Source organism: Drosophila arizonae, chromosome 2 (assembly GCF_054131065.1).
Source record: "Drosophila arizonae isolate 15081-1271.41 chromosome 2, UAZ_ARI_1.0, whole genome shotgun sequence".
Classification (NCBI taxonomy): Eukaryota; Metazoa; Arthropoda; class Insecta; order Diptera; family Drosophilidae; genus Drosophila; species Drosophila arizonae.
The window spans coordinates 13,693,997-13,703,980 of NC_142922.1; the positions used below are offsets into that span (position 1 = coordinate 13,693,997).

A 9,984-nucleotide genomic window follows, 5' to 3' on the forward strand; every position below is an offset into this window, starting at 1 on the left:
ACACACACACATACACACTAGCTCACTCACACACTTATAAAGCACGTCATGCGGCTCGTCGACTCGTGGACTCGCCTGCTGCTGCTGACCGGCGTTTTTGGCCGGCTTTTTGTAATTTTTTTTTTTTTTTTTTTTTTTATTATTTGTATATTTGTGTTTTATTTTTACTTTCGTATTTTTGTTGATTTCTGCTGTTCGGCGTTCGCGCGAATTTTTTCATAATTTTTTTTTGCGCTGTTTGTGCGAATAAAAAATAAATTAAAAAACAATCAAAAATAAATTGCAGAGAACAATAAAAAAAAAGAGGAAAACAAAAGGAGGACGACACAAAAAGGGGCAAGTGGCGCTGGGCGTACATTTAATGTGGAAAATCTGGTTATCGCCACGCCCCGCGGCCTGTATCAGTTTGTGTGCCATTGATTTTTAATTATGTTGCATACTTTGGGGCGCGTGCATTTTTTCAGCTTTTTTTGGCAATAATTTACACAATGAGGCCAAGGGGAAGGGGAGGCCAGCCGAGGGCGTGCAGCAGCTGCAGCTACAGCTGCAGCAATTGCATTAAATTAAAATTAAAGAAAAACAAGTGACAAAAATAAAAATGAGCCGCTGAACGAGCCATTTAAGTGTGAACGACCCCGAAATGGGGAAAAAAAAGCACGTGGAGAGAGAGAGAGAGAGAGAGTGAGAAATAATTTTCATTATCAACGATTATGGTTTGACCTTGAGCGGCATTGGGACACACTCGCTGTTGCTGGCGCCGTTGTTATTATGTATTGCATTGTAATGGTGTGAGTAAACGAAAAAAAAGAGAAGTAAATGCCGGCTCCGTGTCCGGCGAGTGAATTGAAACAGTTGAACGCGGGTCCAGGTTTATATGGGTGTGCAAGTGTGTGTGCCTGTGTGTGTGTGTGTGAGTGTTCGAGTGTCGGTTAATGAAGCAACCAACACGCACCCCACTGGAATGGGGTCACGGTTTACAGGGATCTGGCAACGGCAACGGCAACGGGTCGCCGCCACAACATTGTCCTGCTTGCTGCTGTTCCGCCGGAGAGTTTCTGCTGCTGCTGTGTGTGAGTGTGTGTGTGTGTGAGTAGTTTGTTTGACATGCGTAGCGTATTTCATTTTATTTCGTTTTTCGGTTAATTTTAATTGATTACTCAATATGCGAAAATGATTCACTCGTTTGCCGTGCCCTTTATTTCCATAGTATAGTATATGATATTATTTTTTCGCACGTTTTCGCTTTTTACGATGTTTTTGTTTTCTGTTTTCAGCTTGTTGTTGCTTTTACACAATTTCATTCATGACTTTCAGCTGATTTCGTTGCATTGTTTGTTTACAATTTAATTCGGAAATCATTTGCACTCAAAGGACATGCAAGTGTTTTGGCCAGATCATTGACTGGTCTAAACTTCATCCATAACTCAAGGGCATAGCAGCAAGATGTTAATCTTCAAGAAACAATAAACGCAACCAGACAGACAATTTTGCCACGAACAAAGGCGTTGCCCCGTGTGCCCCTGTGTGCGTCACGTAGCTCAAATTAAGAAGCAGGCTAGCCAAGTATAAGGGAGCTCAGGTGGTGGGTTATCCTTTTGTTTGTCACACTATCCATGCCGAGAGCCGTTAAAGGGTTGGCCGTTAAAACTATGCAAAGTGTTTATGAATTTAGTGCCGAGTCGAGCCGACATTAGAGCCTGTAATTATTGCCGTGCCTGTGTGAGTGTGTGTGTGTGTGTGTGTGTGTGTGTGTGTGCGTGTGTGTGCGTGCTGGCAACCGGTTATCCTTGGACGGTTGAGCCCGTCGGGCATCCTAACCTAATGAGCGGTTGAGGAAAACGCATACACTTATCGCCGCACTTGCATCTCGGCCTCTTTGTCCACGCATTGAAAGGGCTTCGATAAGCCAACGAGCCACAGCGCCCTTTTGGGCTAGTTTTTGGGATTTTAAGTCAGCTTTTGTGCCGCTTAAATCAAAGACAATGGCGCCCAGAATCTTGAGGTGAGAGCAGCTGTAACTCTAACTGTAACTGAAAATGTTGCAACTTTTCCACTGTCATCGTTAAGATACGCATCTTTATGAAGGTCGCCTCACATATTGAATGCACACCGGCCCATAAAACGTAGCTGACTTAATGTGAAATCTAAAGATACGTGATAGTTACCTCTTGCCCGATATCCGAGCACAGCAGAGCAAGCTGTGCCTCGCATCGAATTGTGAGCAAACGTGTGTCCTTGTGCGCCTTTGGCTGCCTGGCTAGCTGGCTGGCTGGCTGGTTGGTTGGCTATGTGTTCTTCGACCCACTTGTAAGCCTCGGGTGTCATTTGGGTCGCTTGACTTTTCTTGTCGCTTGTTGGTTGTCTGGTAAATTTATGACACAAGTAATTTGCGTACGGTCAAGCGCACACACACACACACACACACACATTCAATCACGAACAGATATAGATATGGTTACAGATATAGATACAGATACAGATACATATATGAATGAGCTTTCATAAGCACACATTTCAGGTCTGAGCTGTCTGTGTGTGTGTGTGTGTTATCCTAGCTGGCATGTGTCTAATTAGTTGTGCGTCTTCACCAGCTACAAAATGAGGTCAAACTGTATGCGAGGGACATTTGGTTCCTTGGCGTGTGCCATGGATTTGTCTTGTCCAAGTTTATGGGCCGGCATTTTGAGGTGCGTCGGGTTAATTGAAATGCCCGCCACAGTTGGGGCCCTCAAACTTGGATTAGTCCGAGCATTAGATGACTTTCTTTTAACCTAGCCCCTGGCCCTGGCCCTGGCCCGTGTCCTGTCTCTGGCCAGTCGCATTGTTATGGCTAATTGAAGGTAATACGCAAAATCCTTGCGCCTGTCCGACAAGAAGACCGTGAAATGTGAGGCGGGGTTGCCGTCGGACAGGCTGCTTGTTGACAGAAATTATGCAAATTTAAAGCAATTAAAAATACTTGCTAATTGACTTGAGCGCCGCTGGCACATGGAGCTGTAGCTGCTCGTCAACGGATTGGCAAACTGTCGGCGAAAAAATGCCAAAGAGAAGCGGGTACCCGGCACGGCAAATGGGCTACGGGCAACGGGCAAAGGCACGGACACATGTGACAAGCAGGCGGAGAGGGAGGGGGAGAGGGATTGGTCATATAGAGGAACGACGGCTAATTAAATTAAACAGCGACTCGAGCGGACTGAAGCGGACGGCCAGCGACGGCACGGGAGCTGAGCCGGAGCGGAGTATTAACTTATTTTTCGTGCAATTAACTTTTTAGTGAGCGCTACACATCGCACAAACAGCCAAATAAAAATCAAATCAAAGAATTCCCATTTCCCGTATCCACACATTCACATGTGTGCACAGTCCACCTCCTCCAGCCCGACCCAGGCCAGCGATTCGCACAAAGAACGAAAAGTAGCTCGGCCCCACTTAATGCCAACTGCCAGTCCGCCCCCCTCGCCAGCTTACTCGACGCTGGCTCTACGAGTCATTCATTCTGCATTATGCAAAGTCGACAAGTGCATGCGTGCAAAGTTCCTTTTTGGCGAGCTCTTTTTGCAAGCTACACACACACACACACTCACACATGCAGACCCACACTCATACTCATTTTTGTATGGGCTATGCTTATAGAGGCCATCAGCATCAATCATTAGCACTGCTTCAGTCCAGTCTACACAGTTCCGTTCTCATTGACTGTTTGCCTTTTTGTTCAGCTGTTTCTTCGTCCGTTGCATTGAATGCCAAATGTTCGACGAGAATTTTAATATTTATGTTAGATGAGCGAGAAGCAGAGCAAAGTGAGTGCCAGTGGAAGGAGTGGAAGGAACAGGATATGTACCTGCAGGGGCAGAGCTCATTACGGACTGAGAGATTCACACTCGGTATTATTGCATGCATTTTTATTGAAATTTTTAATAATTCTAAAGTCGGCTTTAATGTTGAATTTAGGACACATAAATAGCAGATATGTTTCGAATTAGAATTTTTTATATTTTATATATATATATATATTTTTTTTTTCTCAAGTATATTACTTTTTTAAATATTATGTATATTTATTGATTTCATATTTTATTTGGTTTCTTTTATGTTTCCTATATATTTATATTTATATAATTGATCTTTAAGTCAAATTTGATTATTATATTGAAAACACAGGAATCCAGGCACGCTTCACATGCAAATTGTGAGCTTATGAGCACAGTTGACCCGAGGGCGATAATATTTGGTATCGAGAAGAGATTTCAATAGCTTCTGCTGGTCAGTATGTTGCCTGCAGCGTCCGATTTCCATTTGCCAGCACTCGGCCAGATACTTGGACTTCTTTTCATTTGCTTTTTGCCTATTCAAATGCACGCACACAGCATACAAAATAGGATGTGGCTGCAGCAAGGGTTATGATTAGACCACATTAATTAGGTATGGATATCGGCTGTTAGGGACATGGCTTCGAGTCCTGAGCACAACCCTTAACAGCAATCTATGAAAAACTGTATAAAATGCAGAAATCATTTCAAGGAATTTCCGTTGAAGGCGTGCAACGCCCTCGGCTGCGTCAGCGTCAAAATGAGAATAGAACCCGCTGCTCGATAATTAAGGCAAAGGAGTCAAAAATCTTTCGCCCCAAGGGGTTGGCAACGGGCCGACTGTCCGGCAGGGCGCAGCTTGGTCAACAGCCAAGTCAAAGTTTTGAAGTTCAGTTGGTCATTGAAAGCGGCTCATTGCCGCTTGTTTACGCTGCACACAGCCAGAGACAAGGGACAAAGGATTACCTTGCCGTCTCACTCACAATCGAAGCGCACATGCCGTAATCAAAGAAATTGGCGCCACGTTGCGTGCAGCAGTCCGTGCGCCGTCCGAGTGTGGATGGATGGGTTGAGCTGAGTTGCGTTGCGTTGAGGCGAGTCGAGTTGAGGCCAGCTGAGCTGAACTCAGCTGGACAGTGTCCGAGGAGGGTTGCGACTGACCATAGCCGTGCCCCAGCCCATCCATTCCATTCCGTATTCAAATTCAACCCAGCGAGCTGCCATTGCTTTAAGCATGTTTGCAGATTGTCTTAAACAGTTTGACTTTTAATTTTGCTGCCAAGTTGAGCGATGCTGACAGACGACTGTATAAGGTCCAGATATGCGCTTTTTAATTACAGCATCATTTATGTATTATATAGAAAACTCTCGGCATGTCCGTCAATCTTATGCTAGGCCTATTTGTGCGTACTTTAAGAACCGCTCGCTGCTCGCTGCTCGCTGCGCCACTCTCACCCTGCGCCCAGGCGGCATACGTGAGTGCAATTAACCCAGGGCGTCGAAGTGTAAAATATTTATTAATAAATAACACACACATCCACACAGGCCTACTAATTGCTACAAAGGCGACGACAGCCGACTGGCGACAGGGAACAGGCGACAGACGGCAGACGACAGACGACATACGGTAGTCGCCTCCGACGCATCATTGGCACCGTTCACACTGCCTCAAAGAGTTTTTCCAGCCGTGAGACGACGCACAGGACCCGGTTGAGGTCCAGGCCTAAGTTCAAAGTGTCCACCGCATACACACGTGGGCTCGTTTTTCATTTTTTTCCCCATTTTTATTTCCTCTCGCTTACATCTCTGCAACCTCAAAGTGTTAATGGAAAATCAATAATTACGCATCTTGGAATTATTAATAGGAGCGCAGCATGGCGCACATGTCCTTACGTGCTGCCTTCGCCATAGAAGAGGCGGAAGCTGACTGTACAACTACTTTAATTACAATCGTCGTAACGGGAATGAAAATTAAAACCATTATTTGCCAATTAGAATTTCTTGAATGCGTTTCATAATTGCAAATCAACTTAGCTATTAACTGACTGAATGGCTAATCTAATTTCAAATTAAAAGAGCGAGAAGTAAGAACTGGCATAAAATAAAAATGTTTTTAATAGTAGAGGAGACATCAAGATTATTCCTGTAGCTTTAAGCCAATTCCCATATAGTTTTAGATCCTAAACATTCACTTTATTCAACGTATTGCTATATATAATATGCTATATATAATATGTATTAGAAAACTATGAGCATCTGTATTAATCGAACGATGGCTTAGCATGATCAACCCGACAGCGTCGTGAGAACGAGTACGAATGCTAGGAACGGGGCTCTCGCCCTCTCTCTTTTCCGCTGTCTATAATGTCCGACGTCTCTCTACATAGAAATCTCTTATAAAGGCAATCTATTGGTCTAGCTGATGGATTCTGATCAGAGGTGTTTGATTTTTTCCCTTACTTACAATGTGTGTTTTTTTTTTTAATAAAATAAATACCTTTCAACACTTTTGATATGTAGATAGCCGTCATTTGGTTATCTGTTTAAGTATTAATTATTTGTTAAATCGAAATATTTATCTAGCATAATTATTCATATAAAATCAGTTAATTTTTCTTTTTAATATGAACTAGCTGAACTATTTATATTAGTCTTGTGTAAGGCAAATGCAAATGCAACAAAAAAAAAAAAAAAAAAAATAATAATAATAATAATAATGATAATATTTATTAAAAAAAATAAATAAATAAATAAATAATTATTTTTAAGTCATAACACACAACTTAGTTTGCGCTAACTAACATTTTTTATTTATCTACTGACTGCTTTATACTAATTGGGGTATTATCCAAATTATATTATTCACTTTATTTCAAATTAATTTATTCACTTAAAGTAGAATCTAAACCTCTTAAACGTACGTCTGTATGTAGTATGCCATTCGATTCAGTTGAAATGAGAATATATTTATTTCTTCACTAGCTGGCCCGGCAAACGTTGCATTGCCCTCTATATTATTTCTAGGTAAAAAATTGTTGAAAGCTATGTTGTTCAGGCTGGGATACACTGATAAATTTATTAATCGGATTTTCATTCAAGCACCTTGTTGTAAACGACATTCTTCGTTTTTTGGTCGGGTGCAAGAACAAATAATGCGGATCGTTTGCCAACACGTGAGCATGCCACGTACAATTGACCATGAGAAAAACACGCATTTTCTAGATTGAGGCCACAAATAGTCAAAGATTGGCCCTGTGACTTGTTGATCGTCATGGCGAAGGCAAGACGAAGCGGGAATTGAATTCGTTTAAATTCAAAGGGCATATCTGTTGAGCTCATCGGAATCCTAGGAATAAGAACTTCCTCATCTTTAAATTTTCCTTTGAGTATCAACGCGTGAATCACATTGCTCATCAGTTTTCTTATCACCAAACGCGTTCCATTGCACAGTTTTGGTTGGTTTAAATTTCTAAGCATGCAAATCATGGAGAATTGCTCTTTTCATAGCTGTGTTCATTTCTTGACGCCGGTCAAGTTGTTCTTCCATATTGCCCATGAAGTATATTTGCAAGAATTTTTGCTGTGCATCTTCAATAGGTTGCAATGATCCAATGCGATGGCAAATCTGGCCTTGAATCTTTAAATTCAAAGCCATAGTTATAGTTATATTTACAAACACTATTTACAGAAATCTAACAAACTACATTATTCAAAATTTTTTTTTGGCAGTCATAGAAAATAAAATTTTTAACGTAAATTACCTTAAATATCCGTCTCCAATATTTTCCGCCCCAAATTATGTCATTTGGAAACAGGCATTGTATTTTTGAGTGTTCGCTAGAAAATGTCGTGATTCTAGTGTTTCGCCATAAAGCAGGGAACGCAATGGCTATGGTGACCGCTAATGGCAATGTCACTTTACCACTAAGGCAGCACAAACCGGGCGTTTCACCAGCAAACTTCAATGCGCCACAATGCTAGCAAACAACGTCCATTGGACCAATGCAAACTAAACGATTCAAGCTGTAATCAATGGTGCAATCATATCGAAACGCTGCTCGATTCAAATCAATCCTTGAACCATTTCTTATTGCCATTTCACGGGCTGCCTCTCTTTGAGAAGCACGAATTAAGGCCCTTCTTCCCTGGGTACTAACGCGGAGCCTTTCTCGGGCGATTTCTCGCTCTTCGTCAGATAATTGACTCGCGCTATTCCGTTGCCTAATTGCATTATGGGTCCGCCGGGAAAGATTAGATCTTCTAGGACGCGGCATTTTTATTAATAGTAATACTACCCTCGCACAAAACCATATAAAACAATCGAGAAATATAAATATAAATAATTTACACAAATTTATGTTTGAGACAAACAAATACCTGAACTTTCGAGATATTTAGCTTTTGTAAAAGTCCAAAAATACAATTTTTAATAATTAACTTTTTTTTTTTTAATTTCGAATTTTGAATTTTGAATTTTTTATTTATTTTTGATTGTTAGGTTTTAATCTTTTGATTTTTTTTTAATTTTTGCAGATTTTTGATTTGAAATATTTATAAAGTTTAAAAGTCCGAAAATATAAAAAGCCAAAAATACACTTTTTAATAATTACCTTTTTTTTTTTTAATTTCGAATTTTTAATTTTTTATTTATTTTTTGAACAGTCAGGTTTTAATCTTTTGATTTTTTGCAGATTTTTAATTTGAAATATTTTTCCTTTTGATTTGAAAAATTGTTTTTTTTTTTTTGTTTTTTTTTTTTGAATAGTCAGGTCTGCTCGAGGTCAGGAGACCGTAGACTGACTGACTACATTTGTTTATTTACTTCTACACTATTGTCAAAACTGTCACTGTTACCAAGCCTACTGGGTATAAAAAAAATTTGAACATTTGGGGAAAAAACCGCGTTTTTCAAGTATTCGGCAAATTTTTTCAGTATTTTTAAGACCCTATACTAAACTCGTTGCGGAGACAAATCCAACAAATCAAAAACCATGAAAATTGGTTCAGCCCAAATCAAGTTATAAGCAGTCTTCACTTTTACACAACTTTCTTTTATATATATAGATTATATTATTTTAAATTGATTTTATTATTATTACCTAAGCTTATCAGCCTTCGTCTGTTGTTGTCGATAACGATTAGATGCGAGATGAATTGACTGCGCTGAGTCTATCTACGCATGCAGCGGTTCTGTTTAAGTAATTAAATATTTTGTTGTTAAGTAATTTGTATATATTCTGCAATGATAACAAATAAAGACCGAGCACTTCAATAATATTTATATAAATAGCCTTTGCAATATACATCAACTATTTAATACAATAGAAATTCTCCCACCTAAACTTTAGCTTTTGATCATTGCATTCCTTTGCGCTTTGGAGGGCCTCGTTCAAATGGGAATTTGAATTTGTATATTTTATGCTGCAGCTTGTTTTTATTCATTTTACGATTCTGTGTTTATTTTTTTACTCGGTGCGTGCTGTTGTAATTGGCAACAGTAAAGCATTTCGTGCATTTATTTCTATTTTTGTATGCATTTTATACACATTTGTAACAAAAATAATTGCAGCTTACTGTCCCGCGCTGGGCTTTGATTGCTGCCCGGCTGAATGCACCACTGCATTTGGCCACTGGATTGGGCGTGTGGTGACTGCACCACTAATTGACATTAAGCCGCACGCACTTAAAAGTGATTTGGCTGCACATGAGGAAGACGCTCGCGGCGCCCAAATCCAGCTAAGTTCCGAGTGGCGATGGTGCGGGGCCTCAGGGTTTGGCCAGTGAGTCGCTGGCAAAGGCAAATAATTTTAATTAAATGAAAAAGAAGCGCAGCGAGCGAGTTTGCTGCCTGCAACAGGGGAGGGCTAGGGGCAGGGGGTGGGCGGCGGGCGGCGGGCTGCATGGCCAGCAGGCTGGAGCCATGGCACTTAAGCGCCACTCCAGCGCTTCAATCCAACATGCCAGCGAATTGGCACTTGGTCGTCAACGAACCAAAGTCCGCACCGAAATGCAATGGCCAACCCCTCAGCCGTCGCCCCTCACACACACACACACACATACATACACATGTGCTTGTCGGCTAGCTGGCGACTGGGGAGGACGCATGTCCTTTGTAAGAATTCATTTGCAACGCGAAACTTTTTTTTCGCAATTTCTAACGCCGCACACTCAAAGT

General features: G+C 41.0%; 1 long non-coding RNA gene across 1 annotated transcript; it reads right to left on the bottom strand.

The window, feature by feature from the left end:
• Nucleotides 1-6,852: 6,852 nt before the first annotated feature.
• On the bottom strand, nt 6,853-8,895 carry LOC149270329 (uncharacterized). Its single transcript, XR_016271637.1, has 3 exons — nt 8,187-8,895; nt 7,571-8,100; nt 6,853-7,446 (listed from the first exon to the last, which is right to left on the bottom strand). It is a non-coding gene; the product is annotated as an uncharacterized LOC149270329 (long non-coding RNA).
• Nucleotides 8,896-9,984: the final 1,089 nt, after the last annotated feature.